The 24649-nt window shown below is 35.2% G+C and overlaps 1 protein-coding gene across 1 annotated transcript in view; it reads left to right on the forward strand.

Annotated features, from left to right (window-relative positions):
• Positions 1-24649, forward strand: part of ERC2 (ELKS/RAB6-interacting/CAST family member 2) — a 306850-nt gene that overhangs the window by 266383 nt on the left and 15818 nt on the right. The gene's annotated exons all lie outside the window — the stretch shown is intronic.

Consider the following 24649-nt stretch of genomic DNA (forward strand, 5'->3'; position numbering starts at 1 on the left):
GAAAGAGAAACCAGAGTTAGATAATTGTGTTTGTGTTTACACAATTAAGCAACAGAGAAGTACAATTCTCTAAAATAACTAAGTCAGAGGTAGAAAATGTTCATGACTTGTTCTAGAAGTGTTAGCACTAGCTTTTGTGATTCATACCCTAGATCATCTATCATTAGCAAGTTCCTATGAGATCTGTCACTTGATATAACAGAGAGATTCACAAATCTAGGCAACCTTCTTTTCTCAGAAGTGGAAGTGTCTTCATTACTCAACTCCCAGGAATGTTTGGTAGAAAAGCTGAAAACGAGGTGCATCGTTGTCTTGAAACTCTGAGTTTCCAGTACCCCAACTAGTGATCAGTAGATGCTGTTATAAATATATTCTGTTTGCCACAGATTGGCTATTACTTTCCAGGGTATTTTCTTCAGAAAGTCCATTGAGTTTCTGACTGTCTTTAATCTCTTAACCACTCTTTTCCTAATTTGCCCTTAACTTTCCCAAAGTGGTTTGTAGAGTCACAGACAGAGGCAAGAGGCACATCATCTCATGCCTGTACTGGACATGTTAGTGCTAGATTAGTTAGTACTAGACATGAGAATGTAAAACTGGGTCTTGGATAAGTTTATAAGAAGCCTGAGAGCAGGTAAGGAGATTAAAGATGCGTGACAATTTTCAGTCATTGTGTCCACAAGCACATAACAGCTCTCTTTTACTGGGCATATTATGTTAACAGTTCATCTTTCTCTGAAAGCCTTGCCCTGCTTGCAGTTAAGAAAGATTCATTACCTCAGCTCTAGCATACCATGTCTGCACTGCAAGAGGTGGTGAGTTCTTTTCCTGTTTTCATCATCTGCCTTCAAATGTGCTTAATGCATTGGCCTGTTGACAATAATGGCTTCCTTGATAGCTTAGATTTCTTTTGCATATGTAGGCAAGGTATAGGAACACAGAAGAAATATAAAACTGTATCATACAGTGTTAAATTATCAGGATATCATTAACTTAATATCACAGATGAAATGCATGATACATCCTCAGTGGAAGTACTTTTATGAATGCAACCTGAGGAGAGAGTATATTTATGCTATCTATACAAGATTTTCTTTGGGTATAGTAAGAGATTGATAATGAAACTGCATTAAATGTTACTTTGCACAGGATAATTTCAAGATTATATATATTCACAGGGTAGATAAATGTTCATGGAGAGTAATCTATATCATAAATAGCCTGAAGGAATTTATTGGCATTCTAAGTGCTTATTATGCCATCTAGTCACATCTGTGTTCTAAAAGCTGTAAACTGCAGATGAGTATTGGATGTTAATTCTGTGAATTAACATTATTTCTTCATTTTATGCCACAGGTCTTTACTACTTAGCATAGCAGTCAATAATTTGTAAATAAATAATATTGAGACAGTGAAATTTTGGATTTTTTTTTTTTTTGGGGTGACAGAAAGATACAGGATGAATGACTGTCATAATTTTGGGTCTTTCAAATTAAGAACCCCCCCAAAACCTCAATAATACTTTGGAGAAAATTGAGATAGAAAACAATCTTTTTTTTTTTTTTTTTTTGGTTAGTTCACATCCTTTTTTTTGGTTGTTTTCTGGCAGTGTTTTGCAAAGTTCAGCAGTCAAGCATGACTTAAGAAACAGTAAAATTCCCTTAGGGACACTTTGGGGATTAGAAACATACTGTAGTAGAAAATGTAAACATGATAGAGCAAGAACAAGGTCAAGGAGAGCACTGTCTGTTAGCAGAAGATCTTAAAATTGATTCACTGCTTCTCTATAAATTATCTCTGCAGAGAAATAATGATCTCTGACATACAGACTCGATGATCATTCTTGCATGAAGGTTTTGCATGAAGTAAAATTGCTTAATGAGAATAGAAAGATGACACTTTCAAATAATCAGCTGTTATTCCTGTCTAGAATTAATGGTCAGTGTAAAGGCTTGTTAGACTTAAAACTATCAAGATGAAGTAAATTAGTGTAAGCTAAAGAAGTTTCTAAATTTGCTAGGATTATAGATTTATGTTGTGCTTTAAAGAAGGACTTAAAGGGAAGCCCAGATGAGGACTAGTGCAGTGTAATTGATCTAAGGTAGCAATAAATCCCAAACTCCTTGAACTCAACTTTTGGCCACAATATAAAAAGTTACTATTCAGTATTAATATAAAATTGATTTGCTTTAGATATATTGAATTTTAGAGTAGTCAGGCATCATCAGTGTCAAACGGGTGTGTTTATTACCTCTTGTAAAATATTACAACCACGACCTTAGCTTGGAACAATACTTCAGTTAGCATCTCCTCACATTTTTGAAACTGGTAGTGGGCCTATCACCTGTGGACAGCACAGATGAGTGGTTCTGATGGATGCATTCTTATGTGGGTCTGAATTAACAATCACTGTGGAAAAGAGAGAAGTGCCATGCATGCCTGCTGATAACTGAGGTTTAACGCCAGAAGTAATTCCATTTATTCTAGTTTTGCTTTTCACCTGTTTTCTATACCATTTTGCCTGAGTCATTGGTTCTAAGCAAAAATAATTTGTTTCAGGTTTATTGATTGCTTAAGTAACAAGAGTAGGTATCTCCTGAAGTTACTTTTGTGCTGTGCTTCAGTCTCCTTCCTTTGTAAGTCATTCCGTATATTTGTTGTGTGTCAAATTGTTCAAACTGTTATTTGTACATTGTTTTATTTAAGATTTATTTTTAAACTGTAAAATACAAATTCAGTGAGTCTGCCTCTCTGTGGACCAGTATTGACACCCTGTGGATAACTAGATTAAATCACAGAGGAGTATTTAATAGGGATATCCTATGGGACATCTCCCAGCCTTTATCTATTGCTTGAATATGGTAGTGTCATAGCTGAACTGTGTATTAACTGTTCAGTATATTTCTGGTCTCATTTCTGCAAGGAGGATATATGTGAAAATAGTGCAATAATATATTGAATAACAGCTTAATTTTATGCTTATTTTTCCTTATCCTGATTCAGTACCTTTTAACTGCTTACGTGCTAAAAAGAGCTTGTTGCTAAGTATACAGAAGCGTTATGTGGAGAAAGTGTTTTTAAACAATCACAAAATCAATATCCTATACATTTGCCATTCCAAACATTCAGATAGAAAATCTTTAAGTCTTAATGCTGTTGTGGACATGGAATTTTTCATGAAATTTTTGCTATATAATTTATTTTATATCTTAATGTCTATCTTTAAGTGCAGTGCTACACCCTTAAAACACAGCGGTAAATTCAGGGTAACACCATTGCATACAGAGATTTTAATCAACTGGAAGCAAGGTGTAGTTTAAGCACCTTTAAAAATGTAGCTTTTTAATAATATCTATTTGATTTTTAGTACAGATGTAGGCTACAATGTGAAAATATAAAGCCTTGTTATTGTTTTATTTTCATTATTTAGCTGTGTAGTGATGGTTTAAAAAAAATCATATACCACTCAAAGTACTTTTTAATAATTCTTTAAGCAAACTCTGTAAGCGAAGCCAAGGAATGAACTCAGAATAATTTCACCATTCATGAAGTTAAAGACTGAAATTTTGCCAGTACATACGGTTAAGTGTGTTCATCAAACAGTTGTGAACAGGAAATCATATCCTCTTCAGGCACTCAGGTCCTTAGAGCAGTAGCAGTACCTCATTCACTGTTTCACATTAAGAAGTGCAGCTTTTTTGCACAGGAGAAATAATTTATTAACGCTTTCTCTCTTTCCCTCATCCCTGTTCCACTTTCTTCCCTGCTGCCTCCATGCACTCACACTTCCACAGAGGTCTCACACCAGGTCTCTTATGTTGCCCAGAACATAGGAAGGGTAAGAGAGAATCTTTCCAAGTAAACAGGTACAAAGCCACTTAAGACTTTGTAGATTGAAACTAATACTTGCAGTTTAACCCAGAACTTGGCAGACTGCCAGTGCAGGTCATGGAGTATTAGTACTAAGATCTCTGTGTAAAATATATGACTTACTAAATGAATTTCTGCCCTTTGCATTAGCTCAGATTTCCTCTTGCATCAGTGCTAGAGTTGCTTCATGTTGAGCACGTTGCAGTAATTAGCCCAAGAGGACACTTTAAAGTAAATTCTTACCTAATTTTATAATCTCTACAGTGCCAGTCATGCCAGTGTACGTGATATAGCATATCTGTATCCTGATTTACATTAGTTGCTGCTATTTGACACCATTTTTCATTGTTTTTTCTCTGTAACAGTACTAACTAGAAGCCTGTCCCTCTTCCTTTAATAAATCGTATGTCAGCTCTTTGTGGTCATTACTGATGGTATCATTACTGATGATACCTAACCTATGTTATTCATTAAGAATAATTGCTGCATCTATTAAAACCTATGATTTTTATTTTTTATTGATTGAAATAAATACAATATATTTCCTTGGGTTAACAGAGGGGTTTTGTGGTAGCTTATCTCTGTGGGTAACTCACTGCACCAGTCCTTGTGGTAAAGTTAGTTTAATGTGATACATTTGATATTTCTCCTTTTACATTAACCTGTAAGACTGGGCACAAAGCTGCTCCTATGTAGTGCTCTATGAGTCCCTGCTACTCCCCAAACTACCCTCCCACTTTAACTAGCACCATAGCCCAAAAGACTCTGTCACTTCAAATTTGTGCAACCCATGCTGCTTTCTCTGTACTGAAGATTTTTCTTATGATTTTGAGGGAGAACAGGTCTGCATTGCTGGCTTCCCACCCTATCTCCCTTTAACCTCTCAAATCTCTTTGCCTAGTTTCAAGTTTCATTACATATGCTTTGACCAGCTCTACTTGTTGCCGCTTTTAGACTTTTGCATTCCAGTTATTAAAATCACTTGGGAATAAAAGCTTGATGTGCTATAAATTTACTTTTCTTTTACAAGAAACAGAATATAGCTCTTTGGAAGTTAATCTGTTGTCCCCATTTGCCTGATAACCTTTGGGCTGTCTTTTTTTTTCTTTTTTTAAGAAAGTGAGTGAAAACATATTTCAGTATTCTTGTAACAAAGTATTTTAGTGTAAGGAACCAAAACACAGGGATTTACTATATTTTAATATATTCCTACAGGCAAGGAACTCTGAGACATAGAATTTAGAAATTTTTAAACAAAGGACAACTCATTTAACCAAAACACAATGTGAGTTCTGTTTTAAACTCTTTTTTTTTCCCTTTTTATAATGAGAAAATGTATTTCTTTTCTCTTCAAGTGTGCTACTCTTCATAATCCTCCATAAAACTTGAAAGTGTCAGTCATTTAGATAATTGAAAACATATAATAAACTCACAACATGCAGTTGTTAACTAGAGTACATTTAAAAACAAAAAAAGTACAGAAAAAAAGACTTTTCCCAAGTGCTTTTTTCTTCTAATGATGCAGTAAGAAAACAAAACAAAAACCAACACAAAAAAACCCCAAACCCAAACCCAATCAAAACATTTTACAGTTAGTGAGGTTAAAATATTCTCTTCTGTTTAGTCTTTCATCTTGAGTTTTGAGAAGATGAACTACCATGTTTATCATACTTATTTTGACCTTAACCTTTTTTTACTGAAAGAGACTTAAAATGTCCCAGCTGGCATGTCTCCCACTATTGTAGGGGAAAAAAAAAAAAAAAGAAAAATGTTTAGTTCTTCCTGTGCAGTTCTAGCAGGATGAATAAAATGCAATAATAATATACTAGGCAACGAGTCAATAATGCTATTATTTGGAGATGGAATTTGAGACATCTCTTGTCCCTATTTATTATCAAGCCTATGAAGAAACAGTTCAGATGAAGAAAAAAAAAAGGCAAAAAAAAATTAATATGTATAGAACACCATTAAAATACATTTCTTTATTGTTTTTCATCAATAAATACAAGCCAAAAAATCATAACATTACATCTTTTGACTCAGTGCAAGGTTTATGTGCTAGACCTTTAGGACAGTCCCAGTGAATTTAGTGGATTTAAGGAGCCTTATATAAACCTCTGTTACCTCACCTATAAAAGAACACTTGAATTACAGGTGAGAATTGGCTCTGAGAATATATTCTCATACTAGTATCATCACTTCATATAAGTCAGCAGATTCTACTTTGAAGCCAAAAGTATTGCAATACAGAGATTATTTTTATTTTAAAAACAGTTTATTATTGTATTTTCACAACTCTGCCTTGCATCAAATGTAAGGGAGATGAGGTATATTTATCTTACAGTCTGTATCAGGTGTCTATGTTGAATACTGTCTGAGTGTTCCTCTGAATGGAGAGCACCTTGCTTAAGATCACTTTCAGACAGATGTGGGAACCAGTATAAAGCTGCCCAGATAACTGTACTACTTGGTGAGGGTCAGAGATGGGTTTTATTCTTGTGAACTTGAATGATATACTTTTGCTTTATTGGCAATTGCTGCAATTATAGAAATGTAAATAACACTTTTTGCATTGGAACAAAGGAATAATCAAACTGCGTGCTGAAGCATATGAATAAGGTTTAGAAAAATAAGTTTTTGGAACTTCTTTTATAGGAAGGAATACTTCATCTAAAAGCTGTTAGTAGGTGCACACACTAGCTGTGTATAAAACCTGCGTATGTGACTGATTATGTTATATGCTGAAATAGAACTTTTTATCCAAATAAAATTCTGTTTTTCTGATAGTATTTGAAAGGGTGTCCTTCTAAACCCCATTGAAGTGATTGGTGTTTTATAGACAATGTGACTGCTAGTTAGCACACTAGAAAGCTTTTGAAGCCATAGGTACATCCTGACCTTGTGCATTGATGTAGCATGTTGGTGTAACACGGATTTAATGTGTTCAGAATGCCTGGGTTGTTCCTTTGGGTTATTAGTGGTGTCAGTATTTCAGCTATTCAGTTCTAGTATCTCAGATTTTCTGACTTTTCTTTCAAAACCAAAATATGGGGAAAGATTGTAATATCTACTTTTAATAACACTGAAGTTCTTTAGATGGCATGCTTGAAGTTATGTTCAGTTGTGTCAAAGACATGGAAGCCATGACTTCCGACAGTCTTGTGACATTAGCCTACTAAGCCTATTTTAACCTGATGCACTACTGTAACAGAGGGCCAAATAGTCCTAAGATTCAAGGCTTGTGCCATAGCTAATTTATTATTCTTAGTAAAAATTGTAAAATGTTGATGGAGTGAGATTAGCAAATTGGTTCTTTATGAATGATCCAAAGTAGTTGCAGACTTATATTCCAGAAAATGTTACTTTCTTAAAAAGGTCTAAAGTAGTATTATTTTTAATTAGTGTCTTCCACATAAGAGAAAAAATCAATAAATATGATATAGTTATCTAAAATGTATTGACTGGAAAGTTGTCAATGTCCTAGTAACTTGAAAAAAAAAATCTGAAAGTATTACAGAAATAAAGCATATTTAAGCATTAGGTGTTCATTATCATATAAGTAGACACCATGATTTATTTTTCTCTTTGTGATGGTGTTGCACAAGGGATAGATAATGATAACATGATGTTTAAAAGCTTGATTATGTAATGGCCACTTTTCAACACAGTTATAGTGTTTCAATTTGCAAATTTTACATACAGAAAATGAATCAGCCTAGCAAGCTGCAAACTTTTAAAGACTTTAAATCTGCCAAATTACAGCCACTTATTTTTGTCTGACATTTTCAGCTTAGACCCACGTAGGGGCTGCCAAACTTGTTTCTTTTCATTACCTGTTCTATGTCTGGCTCGAAGTTTAGATTTTAGAAAATGGAAAAAAGCTGTTTGTGAAATCACAAGGCTCTTGAGCTCTTAGTTTCCTCTTAGTATCAACGTTTATTTATTTAGGTTTGGGCTGGGTTTCAAAAGATTGAAATTGGAAACAGAGAAGGTGACTCTGAATACCATTTATCTGTATGTAAGCGAACATTCAATGTACATTTAATTTAAAAAATTGCTGTTTCCTACAAGAGGGAGATATTTTTCACATTGTTAAAACATTTTTAGAGGTCACTAGGTGGTCATGTCACCAGCAGGGAGTTTTTGTTTGGCAGGCTGCATTAGCAGTTAGTAACAAATGCCTCCCGTGATTCTGTGTTCAAAAGGAGTTGCTCTGCAAGTAACAAATACGTACAACCTGAGAACTGAAGTATAAAAAGTAGTGACAGGGGAAAATGTTTGGAAATGTAAAACAGCATCTTTAGTGGCCAAATTGGGGTGTTTAGGGAGTTGAAAATTACATATCTACTTTATACTTGAGCTTGGAGTTTACAGAAGCAATAATATTTTCACTACTGCAGTTGTGAGTCTCATCATATCTAGTTAGTAAAGACCTGCAAATTTGAAGCTTACAGAAATTCTTGGTTTGGGATGTAATTAACATGTTTAGTATAATAGTCACCAGATCCTTCATGCTTCTTTTAATTTTTGTTTCTTTATGTGGTATTTGCATATTTTATGAATGCCTATAAATTCTGACTCAGTTTTCCACAGATTTTTCATGTTTTGCAAAGTAATAAGGAATAAAGCTGCATAACACCAATTAGTGTACAAGATACTTGGCCAAAATTTACACTGTGGGAGAACAAAAGCCATCACTGAGATAGTCTTTGTAATCTTTTAACATATTGTCTTTGTTTGAGATATGGAGTATAAACATTTGCTAGTGAAAGTACAATAGAAGTATTAGTATTTGGAAAGTAAAAGTACTGTGAATTGTAACAATACTGAAAACAGCACTTTGTTATATATGTAATAAAATTAATTTATGATCAGATATTATTAGTAGCTGGAATAGTGATTTCTTTCTTTCACCTTAGAGTTCACTTTTTCCTGATGAATGCAATACAGAAATTCTGGTTATTACAGTGTATAATTTAGGCCCATATCATCCCACCACGTAAAAGAAAATTGTGAAGGGCTCTAGAAGATAATGCCTGTGGTGATGCTAATCTGAAGCAACTGCTTGACTTTCTTAGGACTGCTTTGATCCACAGCTAAGTTCTGATCTTGACGGCTATCCTGTTCTATTGCCAAAATTTCCACAATCCCTAGGCTTTATGCAGTCAAACGCCCTTGATAGGGTGGCTGTATCATTCCTTTAAACTGACTATGTCCAGTGCAAGCCATTCTTTTCAGAATGGACACATAGCCTGCCCACTTGAATTTCATTTGAGGTACGCCTTCTATGAATAATCTGCAAGAGATGAGCAAAGCTAGCACCAGGAAGAATCTGACACATCAAGTCTTTTCTTTTGGCATCTCAAAAGAGAGCTGTGCACTTCTGAGAGGGACTCTCTTGTTGATGGACAGTCATGAGAGTATGAGAGCAAAGAATACCTCAGATCTATGGCAGGATGAAATCTGGGTGTAATCCCGTCAACTCTGTACTTGCTTGAGAGGGGAACTCTAGAATACAAGACTGAAGAGAGCTGCTGTGCCCTCTGATCCTGTGACCTTGTGAAAACCAGGCCTCCAGTGTGAATGAGCTACAGAATAATGTGCTTCAGCTGTGCAGTCTAGATGTAACATTGGGAACCTAGAGTCTTTGACAAAAAAAGGTGCTTGGAAAGGCACATTAGTCCGATTAATACCACATGGTGACCTTATGAGGATTAGAGTCCTTGGGGTCCCTTTCAGGATTAGACCCAGACCACATCTAGCAGCTGGATTTTGTTTATGTGAGAGGGTTGCTGTGGTTTAGTTAGCTATACTATTGCTTGTCTGTATTGAATAGGAAAAGACCAGGCCTGGAATTCTCAATATCTTGGTTTTATTATACTCAGAAGACACATGCTGATAATTTTTTGGGGGATTCCTGGCGGGAGCAATATGAAACTTAATCCTTACCTCAAGCTCTCATTGTACTAGGTTAGCACATGTATTACTATGCTTAGGGCTAGAGAAGATACAGAGCAATGTTATCTCAAGTCTGTGGGCCAATGGTGTATCAAGCAAGGAGCAAAGGACTTCTGTTTATCATGTGTGTTACCTGGTTACTCCAAAGCCTGCCAGCGAGCTCTCTCGTTCCCTGTATTTCCAGCATTCAAGATTAAGGAAAAAAAAAAAAATCACTGGCTAACAGCATAGAATTTGATTGTAACCAGTAATGGTTATTCTACCTGTTGAAATAATGGAGGAAATAATGTTTAGCAGTTCCTCCTTTTGTTAGCATGTATCTTATACACTGTATTGATTGCAGAATAGAATAATTTTCTCTATTGTATGAGTGTGTGAGACAGTGACTTCTTAGAAAACATAAGAAATTACTTACATTGGAAGTATTGTCAACATATGTGAAGTTATTTTCCCATACAGGATCACAGGGTGTTAGGGTTGGAAGCAACCTCTGGAGATCTTTGAGTCCAACCCCTCTGCCAGAGCAGGACCATATAATCTAGCGTAGGTCACACAGGAACGCATTCAGACGGGTCTTGGAAGTCTCCAGAGGAGACTCCACAACCTCTCTGGGGAGCCTGTTCCAGTGCTCTGTGACCCTTACAGTACAGAAGTTTTTCCTCATGTTGAGGTGGAACTCCCTGTGCTATAGTTTACATCCATTGCCCCTTGTCCTATCACAGGGGGCAAGTGAGAAGAGGCTGTCCCTTCCTTCTTGACACCCAGCCTTCATATATTTCTATAAATTTATTAGGTCCCCTCTCAGTTGTCTTCTCTCCAGACTAAAATGTCCCAGGTCTCTCAGCCTTTCTTCATAAGGCAGTGCTCCAGTTCCTTACTCATCTTTGTAGCACTCCGTTGGGCTCTCTCAAGTAGATCCCTGTCCCTCTTGAACTGGGGACGCCAGAACTGGATGCAATATTCCAGGTGGGGCCTCACTAGGACGGGGAACCTCCCTTGATCTGCTGGACACACTCTTCTTATTGCACCCTAGGATACCATTGGACCTCTTGTCCATATGTTACACAGTTTTACATTTCTTGTAGGCAGTCAGCACTGCTATGTTATGTTCCATGTTGTTCAGGTCTCTTGCTTCATGCTAGTCTATTTGCTGTAAATATGAATGGAAGATGTCAGCCTTTATAAACATCATATGCACTCTCTTCCTCCCAAATGTAGCTATTAGTAATTGTTCATTACAAAGTAACTTCCACGGGTGTTCAGAAACATGGAAATAATTTGGGGAGAAATATACATTATTCTTTTGTACTTAAATAATATGACTGACTGCCTTAAGCATAAGCTTAAGTCAATCTTAACTATGGAATCATGAGCAATAATCATATAGTATACTGTAAAAATGAGCAGAAAAGCCAAACCACCTAGGTTTATGACAGATTTTTAGCACTTAAATGTAGTTATAAGTATTATTTTTATTAGATTTTTACATAGTGTTTCCTACTTTTAAAAATACATCAGCCTGTTATCAACCAAGGCATTGGTTTCTATTGTTAAAACAAAGGTTTTTGTAATGAATAATATCAGAGTAGCCTGTATATATGTTTTTCTTTTTGGAATAATGAAGGCAGACATGGATAAACTTAGTACTTGATACTGACCTACATTTTTTATTTTGTTTAATCTTCAATTCCAGAAAGAATAACATTGCATTGTCTCTTTCAGCATCTTTTGGGCAAGTTTTTCTATTATTTTATTTTTGAGGGGAATACTGTTCTAGCTAGCTAACATGGTTCTCATATGCTTTAAAAGAATTTTGGGAATAGTGCAAATCTTTGTCATATTTTGAGAGTATGAATTTATTTTTTGTCTTGGCTAGTGCACTCAATAACACAGCTATCTGCAGAGTTGAGTTGTACAATTAACTACCTCCCTTTTACACAACAGGGAAAAAAATCCTACACCAGCTTTTATATCTAGACTTCAATTTGATTAGTTCTGGCTTCTTTAGGCTGCTGAGGTGCTACCACCTGTAGAGATTCCCTGCTCATTGCAGAAATTAGCAGCTGCCATTTAATTTCTCATATCAATCACACCTACTTATATTAGCATTCCTCCTTCAAGTGGCAGCTCATCTTAAAATGAGCATCTCACCCAAAATATTATTTGTATGAGTCACAAGGCCACCCGGATAGCAGTTTAAGAGAGCATTTTCCTTAGCAACTACTTCTTAGGCTCTTTCCATCACAATTCTTTCCAGATGTGCTGTAGATCCAGGTAATGTTCAAAATCCTTCTTAGAAACATCTTGTTTGGTTGGTTTTGGGTGGTTTTTTTTTTGTTTGATTGGTTTTTTGTTTGTTATTTTTTGTTTTGGATTCTACAGCTTATCCAAGATTACAGTGTACAGTTTTATATAGACTTCAAAAATAATAAATCAACTGTGGACATGCAGAGGCCTCGGAAAGTGTCTGTTATTTGATTGTAAACAAACGTTTGTTTGCTTGAATTGGCTTGTTACTATTTTTTCAAAAGCACTATTGGAGCTTTTTTGTTACACTTAGGGTCTGTGCCCTAGGTTTTGGAAGTAATTTAGTGTTGTTTTTTTTTTTACTGTATCAGAGCTTCTGTAGAAATTTAGCAGTCTTTCTTAAAGTAAATGTTCCTGCAAATATGCCTGTTGAAGAACTATCCCTGGGCAAAAGTGATTGTGTGAATTTACTATCTGAACTGTCTGAGTGTTTTTCAATTTTCAGCATTGAAGCAGCATTGCGTTTTTTTACTCACATTTAAATTCGGTGTGACAAAGTTTGTCAGCACTGTTGAATGTTGTTAGAAAAAGGAAATTCAAAGTTGAATTAGTGTTCTGCATGATGCTTCTATGTTGTCTTTTTATTTTTTCCACTCTAATGTTCTTTTAAACTCTGAAATTTTTGCCTGTGTTAAAATTCATGTGTACAATAATATCTTCACATCTTGTTTACCAGAAAGTGTCATCCATCCTGATCTAAGCATGAGGGTTTCCAAAAATAATCCTTTTTTATTTTGAGTCTTTCAGTCCTTTCTGATCATTTTTCTTTAATTGAATAGTATATCCTTTGCTTCTGTACTGCTTTTGTAGTGTCCAGTACAGTTTTAAGTAGCTTGGCTGTCAAATACTAAGCGTTCTGTAGTTTTTGTTGGCTTCTTAAAGAAATCTTAGTTTTAAATAAGACTGTAGACATCCATTTCCCCAGTGTTTTTTTTTAAACAGATCTGTATATTTTTCTAAGATACAGCCATTGAAAGTTTGCAAAATGCTCTCTAGATAGTATTTTGAAGTTGCGTTTTTAAAAGTATGTTGATTTTATTATTATTCCTCTCTGTGTTTTAAAGCCATACCTTAAAAGTAGACCCTGCACACTGTACTCAAGATATTTTGTTTCTATCAGAGAAGTAATTTGTATTCTCCCAATAATGAAAAGTTTTGCAAAATCTGCAGATACAATAAGGTGGGAGGGACACATTGCTAATTCCTGTAGTTTTCTGTAAGATGAAAGCAAAAAGAGTGAGGAGAAAAATGTTGCATTCTTCATGAGGAGGAAAAGATTTGAAAATATATACACTATATACACAGTCCTGTTACTCTGCTGTCACTTTGGAGATCACAGCAGTGTATTTGTTGCCAACGTGTATGTGTCTAACTGATCAGTAAACTCAGCTGTGTGCCATCTGGATGTATCTCAGCCCCTATGGTTGATGTAGTCATGACTGAATGACTACATGAGTAAGTGTCTGAAAGTGTAATGTCACCTGACAGGGCCACAGTTTGGTTATAGTTTTGACATGGATCTTCCCCCACCCCCTCCAAGAATTCCTCAAAGATGAGCAAAAGGCAAGGAATAGCTTATCAGAATTTAAAGGACCTATTTATATCGCACACCCCCTCCCCAAGCAAACATGCCCCATTTCCACCTAACTCAGTGAGTTTTGAATGGCAGCAAACTCTATCCAGTTCCCACTAGTTACTCAGAGGTGCTGTCTGTCCTTGCCACCCCTGTTTGTAATTTCAGTGTCTGTACAAGCTGCTGGCTCCGTGCTGTGACATCTTTCTGTGTCCCACCTTGCAGGCTTGGTGTCTTCATCAGAAAAGGTTTTACTATCCTCTTTCCCCAAGAAGTTTCACTTCAGTCAGTTATTTTTAACATGTAATTTGAGAATACTAAACTAGAACAGATGCCTTCTGACATACACCTTGATAATATCTGCAGAAGGGAGTGATCCAGTGTAACTTTTAGGCTGCCCTATATGGAGTCAGGAGTTGGATGATGATCCTTATGGGGCTAAATAATTTTATTATCTATTTTTGTAGTAAAATTTGAGCTAACTCAATCTTAGCTCAAAAGCAGACTTTCTTTGCCCTCAGGAAAAGTCATTCAGCTTTAAACATTTTTTAAGAACTGACAGAAATGTTCAAATCAATGAAGAACTTCATGTCTTAGTCCTGCTAATCTAGTGTGATATGCAAGAAGTTTATTGTTTTTCAAGACTAAACACTGAATCATAGAATACCAGGTTGGAAGGGATCTCAAGGATCTAGTCCAACCTTTTGTGGGAAAAGTATGCCCAGCACCCTGTCCAGCTGAATCTTACAAGTGTCCAATGCTGGGGACTCCACCCCTTCCCTGAGGAGATTGTCCTGATGAATGATTGTCCCTGTGAAAAGTTCCTCTTGTGTCTAACTGAAATCTCTCCAGGAGTAGCCTCTTTTGTCTGTCTTGAGAAAGTCAGCCCTAACTGTCTTCACTGTGAGCCAGCCTCATCATATTACAGCTCTCTGTCTGCACATACGCCTCTTTTAAAAAAACGCTTTCTTAGTCTGAAAATAATTTTGAAGCAGTTAACCCACCAAAGGAGATCAATGAGCAAATGTTTTTTATACAAAGTTGAATCATATGATGGTTTTCATGCTGCTGGCAGTGCTTGTGAATAGTTCCATTAGCAGGGAGATCATATAATTGAATAACATCATGTGGTAACCAATCTCTTTCATTTCCAATCTCTTAAGATACTAATTAGAGAAATAGTTGTGTGCTGTTGTCTAATTCCTTCTCCTCTTCCTTATAAAATATCTTGTGCCTGCTCTAGGCTTTCATTGTCTTACTGACATTGTTCTGTTTATAGTTATTATTTTCATATGCAGCATTTTATTAAAAACAAAGGTGTTCTTTTCACTGAGGTAAAATGATGGAGACAAAATCTGAAGAAATGTTCTATGACAAAAGTCCTTCACACATCTAGGTCTTCAGACATCCCACACCTAAAGGAATGGTGGCCTGTTAATTTGAGAATAAGTATCTGAATTATTTTTACTCAGATGCTTAACCACTTCTTTTTTTTTAAATTTTAACAACTGATTACTTTAATAATTGGTTTTCTGCAGCTCGATCATAAATACATATCCAGTGGTTCCCAATATAATGAAATCTTCAGGGGCGATGTTTCTAGAACAGTATATTTAAGTTTATTCTGTACTTAGCAGTACCTCACCAACTAGGTAAATTTAACAAAAACATTGTTGTTTTAAAAAATATTAAAAAGTACTGAGTTGTAATAGTTTGTAGACTTTTCTGTCTCTATCGAATCAAGCTACGTAACAGCTGTAACACCTATGCATATTCTATCAATAAGTAATGAATGTTGTCATGTTAATACTCGTAATGATGATTGTTGACTTCACAGATGTAAAATCTAATAATTAAAATATTAATACTGGCAGCCTTTTGCTGGGGTGGAGTGTACATTTAAAATTCGGAGTATCTCAGTTTAAGGCTAATATACAAAATTTGCTCTGACATATATTTGTGGCTAGTGGAAATAATTTGACACTGGTTTACATATCTCTGTCTGACACCCTATTTAGTAAGTGAGCATTTAAACTATGCCCTCAGATCAGTTATCAAATATGAATTATGCACTGCCAAGAGATTGCATTTTGTTAATCCTATATCTTCAGGCAATTTTCTTTCTTGAAATTGCCTTCTGAAACATTGTAATGCTCAAGGCATAAATTCTAACACATTTATATTGATTTCCAAATGTTTCAAAATGGAGATAATTATTCCCTCTGTTATACTTTAAAGTACAATGTGATTGACATTGAATTTTACAAAATTTTTTTTAATATGTTATGCATATGTAGTTTTATGGCAATTAGAGGAGGACCTTAAGTTAGTTCTTTCAAAATCAGACCAAATCTTTTTCCTAAACTTCCAAAGGAAAGAGATTTTAATATCGTTTACTGTTATCTCTTTGCTCAAAATTTGATCAATTTTGTTGATCAGTATTTATTAAAAGTTGAAAGAAAACCCCACTCAGCCATTAGCATAACCATCTAGTCTGTAACAAGTGACCATTTGGAATGATGTCTGTTCAAAATTAAGAACAGAATACAATTAACAAAAAGGTTTCTTTTTAATATTCTGTCTCTGCGTCTCAGTTGTATGTCATACAAGGTTGTAGTAGTAACTTTTAGCAGAAATGCTCTTCCAAGCTTAAAATGGCATTTGACATTTCAGAAACATCACCAAGAACTATATTCTAGAGATCAAACCATTCATCCTGCAAAGTACTTTTATCTTTGTGTTCTATAAACAGAAAAAAGCAGTGTTGAAGGATGAGGAGGCTGACAATGACGGATTACCTGTAGTTTTGTTTTCCTGTTTAACTTAGGTGGACCCTGTGCAGTGCCATGTTCTGCTGTAACACAATCCCATGTGTTCCAGTGCCATTGTTCTTGTTCTCTGCATTCCCCATTTCTGCATAAAACAGGCAGAGATATTTTAGCCAAGTGTTGGTTGCATTCCTATGAAGAATCACACAAAACCAAGTGAACAATAGGAGTTAATGCTAGTAAAAAGTGGCAAACCCCACAAATAATTGTCATCTAACTTCTTCAGCTGTGTTTTGCAGCACTATGAATTATTATTTTTCTCTGCATTTCTCACAAAATCTAAAACTTCTTGTATTTCACTCATGTGAGCAATGCTGCCCCTTGGAATGAAATGATAATGCAGTGGTTAAATGTGATCTATGAAACTGAGATGTAATCGCTTTCATAGATTAATATGTCTTTTCTAAGGGGATCTGCTTTACTTATCTTTCATTTCTAAAACATAAATCATTGAGACATCAGAAGTGCAATGTCACAGGGCTTGGAAAAGTTCAGAGATTTCAAGGGGCAGTTGAGTACCTACTTCTTACTTGAAAATTAGCCCCAAAAGATGGGCATGAAGTCCTTTCTTTGCCTCTTAAAATTTCTCTCTGAAATTGTACCTTTATTCTGGATGGTTTTTTGTTTGCTTAACATACAAACTATATGCCCATCCCAAACTGCTGTTCAGAAGGTAAAACAGGGATACAGCAATACATTTACTGTTACTGAGGTAGGTGAGGAGTTGTGTGGTTATGGGAATAATGAAACATAGGGAAGAAGCACTGAACTGTGGATTTGGGGAGGTAAACTGGAGGAAAAGGACAAATGGATATGAAAGCTGCTTTTTCAAGAAACTCCTCTAATTATTCAGAATCAGCTCATCTTTTTTTCTTCTTTCCATTTACTCTGAAATGTCACGTTAGGGAAGCTTCATTCTGTTTCTCCTTGATTCTAGCCTAATGCAAATATACATCTAATACAGGTGTAACAAAGATTATTTCTTGACTCTCTTACACAGTGTAAGCTTTGATATTTCCTCCTCGCACCTGCTTCCAGCAGATGTGTTGATCAAATGATAAATTAAGGTTTGATTTTCAGATAATATGAGGGAAAGTGCTTTGTGGGGTGGACTCTGAGGTGACAGTGGGGAGCACTCTGTCTTCCTGCCCTGTAGTTAATGGAGCAGAGCTGCATGCTTCTGGGTGTGCTTAGGCAGAGGAGCATCACAAGTTCTGTCTGAAGTGCTATTTCATGCTGTTTTTCCTTCTGAAAGTATTGTCAAAGGAATTTTTCTTTGGAAACGGTGCAAAATAATTGTTTGTTTAGCAGAAGTAAGTTTTGTAAAGCATATTTAGTCATGTAATTGGAGAGAGGAACTTTCCGTCAACCTCAGGCATAGAAATATAGGATAATTGTCTAAAGTAAGTGATGACTGAATTTACATGTCTGTGTCACATAACTGGTTTAGGCATACAAATCTGTTGTTGAATTTAGATTTTAAATTTCATACTTGTGATCAGTATGTCTTGTTTTTAAAGAAAAAGCTTTAAAATACCAAAAACATTCTGAAGTTTATTTTTTAAGATGCATGCACATCCATAATGGATTAACGGCATGTTTTAACAAACCATTTATTTGCTTTAGGAGTGACAGAGAGAAGCTGTTTCAAACAGAATCTCTCAACACTGTCTATCTCTAGTCACCTCCTACTGAACTTAAGGTTGAATACTGGGGGTCATGAGGGAAAGAAAACAGTAATTAAAGGGAAAAAGTTGATTGAGCTGGTTTTTGGGACTTTTGGTTGGTTTGGGTTATTATTTTTTTTTTTTTCACTCATCAATACAATTAGTATGTAAGATGTTGGCTGGGTGCTGTATATCATTAGTTCAAACATTTCTGACTTGATTTAAACTTCAACACTAACTTTTTAGGTTGCATTTCTCTATTTTGTGGAAAATGGCTTAAGTAGTAAAGGCAGTAAAAGTTTTGCTAGATCTTGTTTTTATACATCTTAATCTTGGAATTCTGTTACAGTTTGACCATTTCTAAGAACTCACCCCACCTCCCAAAAAGTTGTCATGACTTCTTCTATTAAAGCTTAGAGTATTATTCTTAGACTAACAGAGGTGGGGAGTAAAGCAGGAGTGTTTACAGAGTTCACTTCTAAATTGACTGTGATAAGTGGCAATGCAATGTATTATGATTAGAGGTTTCTGGGAGACACTTTAAGAAGGTTAACTGCAAGGCAGCTCTCAAAAGAAAGCATTTATCTTAGTGGTTATCCTTCAGTGTTTTATACTACTGAGATTTTTTTTTGTGGGTGGCTGGAACCATTTTTTGTGTTTTATTAGCTGTATCTTGAATACCTCCTACAAGCTGAATGACAGTTTAGGGTTATTAAATCTGTTCTTAGTACATTTTTTTATCCATAGTTAATCTTGACTAAATATATGCTAGCGAACAATCCTTTTTTTCTCAGTTGTTGCCCATATTTGTTAAAGAAATTATTCCATTTGACATTTGTTTAGGCTGCAGTGTGATAAAATACTGTATACAATATACTTTTTCAGTTTGGCATTCAACAGAGTCTTTCATGAATTTATTTCTTCTTGCATTATCTTATCTGCCCTTCCAGTATGCTAAGGCTTCCTTTTCATATTAAGTAATTTTTTTCACTCCAAGACAGATGCTTTCAGAAATGCATACTCTTTGTCTGTATTGCTAGAGATCTGTAAGATTGCGTTTTTCAGGTGTTAGATTACATATATAATTGAGTTGCTTTGGTATCATCTGCTTTCTCTAATCCTAGCTATGCTATTTTTCTTCAATTCAAATCATTCTTTCACACTACTTCCATGAAAGTTTTTAAATATTTAAATGATCTTATACTTTTTGTTTGTCTAAAAGCCATGTCTGTTATCAGATTAACAGTTGGTACATCCTCCAAGGAAAGGCATTTCCTCATTTCAGTGTCACTGAGGAATGGTGTATGCAGTATAAAGTTGTTCTTATCTGTAATTGCTGTCATGGAAATTTTCACATAAAATTGTATCAGCCTTTCTTACTATAGATGTAGAAACTTAAATGTAAAAGGTCTTTTCTTATAGTGATACGAAGGCTAGCAACATGGGATGGAAGCAGATAAAACATGACATTAACTCCAAAGGCTGCTGTCTTAAATGAGACACAAAGTAAATCAGCTTTAAAACATGGAATCATTGAATAATTGAGTTGCTGATAAGGTCATGTCTTGGGGCAAGATCAACTATATCCGTGTAATTTTTAACAGACTTCTGCCTCAATTGTTCAAAAAGATGTCTGCTGGCAGTCACCATCTTTTCCCAGCAATTTCTTCCAGTACTCAAATGCTATTCATTCCTACCTGCCATTATCACCAGACTTTTCTATATAGTAGGAGGAAAAACCTTGCAACCTTTTCTCTCACAATTTATGCATATTGCCTGTTGTTCTGTGTGCTATGGACATGGAAAAATTGTTCTATTTCAATTTAACATAGTATTTTATATTCTTATCACATTGCTGCTCTTAGACTATTGATTCTTTTTTGTTTGTTTGTTTGGGGTTTCTGTTTGTTTTGTTGTTGCTGTTCCCTGAACAATCTTCACATTTTTCATGAAAAGCCACATCCAAAATGGATTCAGTATTTCAACTAATATCTTCCTGAGGTCACACAGATCAAAAGAACAACTTCTGCCTTACAGTCTACTTCGCAGTATAATATTTGCCATATTCACAAGGGATCATTAATAAGCTGTTCCTCCTTAGTTTCCTAGACAACGTCTTTGGTTTGGCAAGGCGTTTTTATTCCTATCTTAATGGCACTTGAAGATCCTCCCAGTCTCAAGTCTCATTGGAACATAAGAAGTAGATTTTCTGGTCCATCATCCATGTAGTTAATGAAAACATTAAACAGATTAGAATACTGAGTAATTTTGGGTGGAATAACTCTTGTCTAAATAAATTAATTTGGTTGTTAGGAAGGGACTGTTCATGTTAGCTTTTGGTTTTTTTTACTTTTGTATGAAGTGGCATTAAATATATTAACATATTTGTGCAAGTTTCTTGGTGATTCTCTTTGGAACCATTACTACCTTAAGCCCTGATCTCACAGCTGCAAATGTGTTCATCAAGACTGTCATATTCACTCTATTTGTTCTACAGCTATTATCTTGAGGTAGTAGATTGCTGTGGATTAGAATGCAGTCAGGGTTTACCAGGAGAGGAGAAGCTTTATTTAATGAGTTTTGCCTTTCCAGGGAAAAATTCTCCCTCTTGTATTGGGAAACTGCATTATAGTGGAGGATATATAGGCTGGGAATCCTAGGAATTACTATGTATGTCAAAGAAAAATGTACAGAATATTTAGTAGTGTGGAGCAAATGCTGTTAGATTTAACATCTATTTTATTAATCTGAGAGTTTACCTATTTTTACTGGGTACAGTTAGAGTGATTTTTCTTGGTGTTAAGAGTACTACTCCATTATTTGTATAATGGATTAGTTTGCCAAAAAAACAGAGGAAAAACTAGTAATAGCAAAAAGGATTACTCTTTATAAATATTACTCTTAGAGAATGTCATTTAATTCAGTGCTTTAATAAATAACTTTAAAATGTATTTTATTGCCATCATTTATTAAACAATAAGGAGACATTTTGGCTGCAAATAGTGATAACATCTCTATAGAATTGTATTTGGATAGCAATTTTTTTTTCCTGACACAGTAGATAATTAGTAATTATAAATTATGTTTACACTCTTAAGCATGTTAGCTAGAGAGTGTATCAGACTGTATGTTTTTCTTGGTGCCAGTTCAGGTCTTAATTTTCAAAAATTCTCACACATAAATGCATGATGAGTTTCAGTTTCTAGCAGCAAAGCAGAAGTGTGTTGCTCACCTGAGAGATTTAGATGAAGACCTTGCCATCTGTTTACATTTTTGAATGGTTTACTTCATGCTTGTGAGAAAGTCATTATTGTCCACTGTTTGCTGGCATCGTAACCTTGTTCCTAGTGGTCAGATAATCTCATTTCAAATGTTTCCTGCAAAAATGGTGATATTATATTTTTTATCAGCATCACTGGGTATCTAACGTAAATAAATTGCTTCTGTTCATCAGATTTGCTTCTTCCTTAGGAAACTTGATGTTGAAAGAGCATCACAGGACCTTTCACAAATATAGGTAAACCAGTGTGTGATACGTAAAAAATGAGATATGATGAAGTACAGGTCTGGATCTGTCCCCACAGGCTGCTTAAAATGACTCAGCAGGATGGGCAAGGTACTTTGTAACCTCTGTCTCCCAGAGACTTAGTGGAGGAACAGTAAATCTGGTAGCCTGCTAGGCCATGCAGAAGTAAAGGAGGCCACTTAGGTTGTGATAGGGCATCTAAAGAAACCAGTATCTTTGTTTTGTACTTTTAAATACTGATTAAAACTGTTGGGTCTCTCTGTCTTTCCCCTGTATCGAAGCAGCTAATTGAAAGCAGCCAACATGTATCATTTAGTGGAATATACAGTCCTGCTCTGCTGAACTTGTTAACCCAGATGTCTGGTTAAATGCCACTGAATTATATATTTGAGGTTATTACTGTTCAGATTATGCATGACAATAGACAAAGATAATATGCCAACATACTTCAGGAGTTATGTCTGTGCAGACAGATGTAAGCTTGCTCTGCCCACACTCTGAACAAGCCAGTTCCAGTCTGGAAGCCATCAGTGTGTTGTATGGCACTCTGCCCAACCTAAAACACTGTCTCTCTTAGATAAATGAGGCTTTACAGCTTCTGAACTGAAGCTGACTCTCACTCAGGCAGCTTCAAGAGTACTGGCAGTGTGAGTTTGCATTCAGTTGGCCATCTGTGGTTAATGTTCATGGTTCCACATTGCTGTGGAAGGACTCTAGTAGAAATCCTTCTCCTTGTATTCTTGTGCAATCGTCTCTCAACATTCATATGTTTAAGACCTCCCAACTCCATTTATATTTACTATAAGAATGTAAAAGTACATTAAAAATAATTTTGGAGGGCGAATTCTAACTTTTGTATATGCCATGGGTTTGATTGAAATCTTAAAGCACTTGGTGGAGCTTTTATGGAGTCATATGACAGCAGCTATTTCGCATGACTATGAACCATTATTTCCTGAAAGTGTTTGGTATGAATTATTATTTCCTGGAATTAAGTGTTATGTATTTTCCCAAGATAGGAGAGGTGGTAATCTGACTGGAACTCTGTGATCCACAAGACAATAGAGAAAAAAGAGCTTGTTAGCTTTTCCATGCAAAAACATTCTCATAACTTCTGGTTGGCTTTCATAATCCTTCAACACCATCAAGTGAGAAAAAACATGCTGAAGTCTGCAAAATATTGTGATTTTGGGGCTGCAGAATCCAGAATACAAGTTAAAAATTGGAAAATGTTTCTTGATGCAAATCACAGGAACATTGTCAAAACTTCTGATCAGCCTTTCTTTGCAATTTTAATAGTCTACTATCACAGAGATGTAGAGGAAGTAACCTAATCTTATTTATTTTGTAGAAAAATATTTTATGTAACAATGCAATACACTGCTTCTTCGGCTTTGAAGTCACAGAATACCTGCTGCTGTCACTTTCTGTCAGAAAGTTTGGTATCACCTCTGAACAAAACCCCCATCTTCTAGGATTAGCACATGTTTCTAAACCAGAAAAGTACCGACTTGTGTGAAAAAATGTACTGTGGAGAAAAATCTGAAATTCCATTATATGTTTCTTCCTATTGGAGCCAGCTGCTCAAAAGAGGGCATATTTAGATTTTATATGGTGCATAAAGGCTCTGCTTTCTGCAAGATGAGAGGAATTTGTTCAATACAGTAGCAAATCACCTTTCTCCTATTACAGTGCCTTAAATATTTAAGGTTTTAGCGAAAATATTATTAAATTAATATTGTATTTGAGCATAACACATGAAAACATTGACAGTCTTTTACAAATTGCTACACAGCAGGCTTTATACATTCTTATGAGGTTTATAGATCACAATATAGCTATGCCTCATTTCAAGTTAGCGTTATGAATATATGGCCCTCTGATATATATGGCTTTATTATTTAATACCTTTTATTTAGAATAATTAATAGCTTTCATTGAAATTAAGGCTATTCAAAACTTATGGCATCCGTTTTTAAACATAATTTTATTGTGATTAGAATGACAAGGACAGAATAATAAATGAGATTAAGTGTATGAATAAAATGCAACTGTTTATCTAAAATTGATCCATGTCTCATAACTTTGAGAGTAAAATAAATGGATTGTTTTTCTTTGACTCCATCAGAAATATTGTCCTATAAATATTTACATTAATACATTATGAACTTTGAAATAAAAGTGAAGTAGTTTTCTTGACGTTTCTGCTGGCAAGCCAAGGACTATAAGAATTCCAAACTTCTAGCTCACCTTTACTGTGTGAAGTTCATGAGCCATATTCTTACATTTATTAGCAGTTGGAGCCCAATGTTAATTTACGATTCATTTATTCATGTTTATTTTTTAATGATTGATCTTCTATAGTTCTGGAAAAAGGCATAGGCCATAACATATTTTGTTCTAAAGGTTATGAAATATTGTTTGCTTTTTCTTGGCTTAAAAGTCATAATCTGTCATTGAATACATTGTAGAAGATGAATATATTTCTTGTATTTAGGAAAATAAGGGACATTTTATGGCTTTGCCAATGTGAGCATTTTAGAGAAACACTAAAATACTGTAAAATCTTCCAATTCCGTGTTGTAAAAATTTCCTTTGTCATATGTCCTCACAAACTGTTTATTATGTGTCCCTGCTAGCTTCTATGTAATTCTAGGTGTTTCTCTGTGCTGTAAGTTTCTTTTTGCTTTCTGGAGATTGAAGGGTCAGTGTTAAAAAGGAAAAGATTCCTCATGAACAATTAGATCAAGGATGTTATTTTTTCTTTACTTCTAGAATTGTAGTTTTGTGGTGACACCATAGATAATAATAAATCCAAAGGAATGTGAGGAAGACATCCAGAGCGTTCTGTCTCTAGGACACCATATTAACAGGACTATACAAAAATATGTTTTGTCTGCATTTCTATGCTTTTTATTCA

The sequence above is a fragment of the Indicator indicator genome, chromosome 15 (genome assembly GCF_027791375.1).
Source record: "Indicator indicator isolate 239-I01 chromosome 15, UM_Iind_1.1, whole genome shotgun sequence".
NCBI classification, from domain to species: Eukaryota; Metazoa; Chordata; class Aves; order Piciformes; family Indicatoridae; genus Indicator; species Indicator indicator.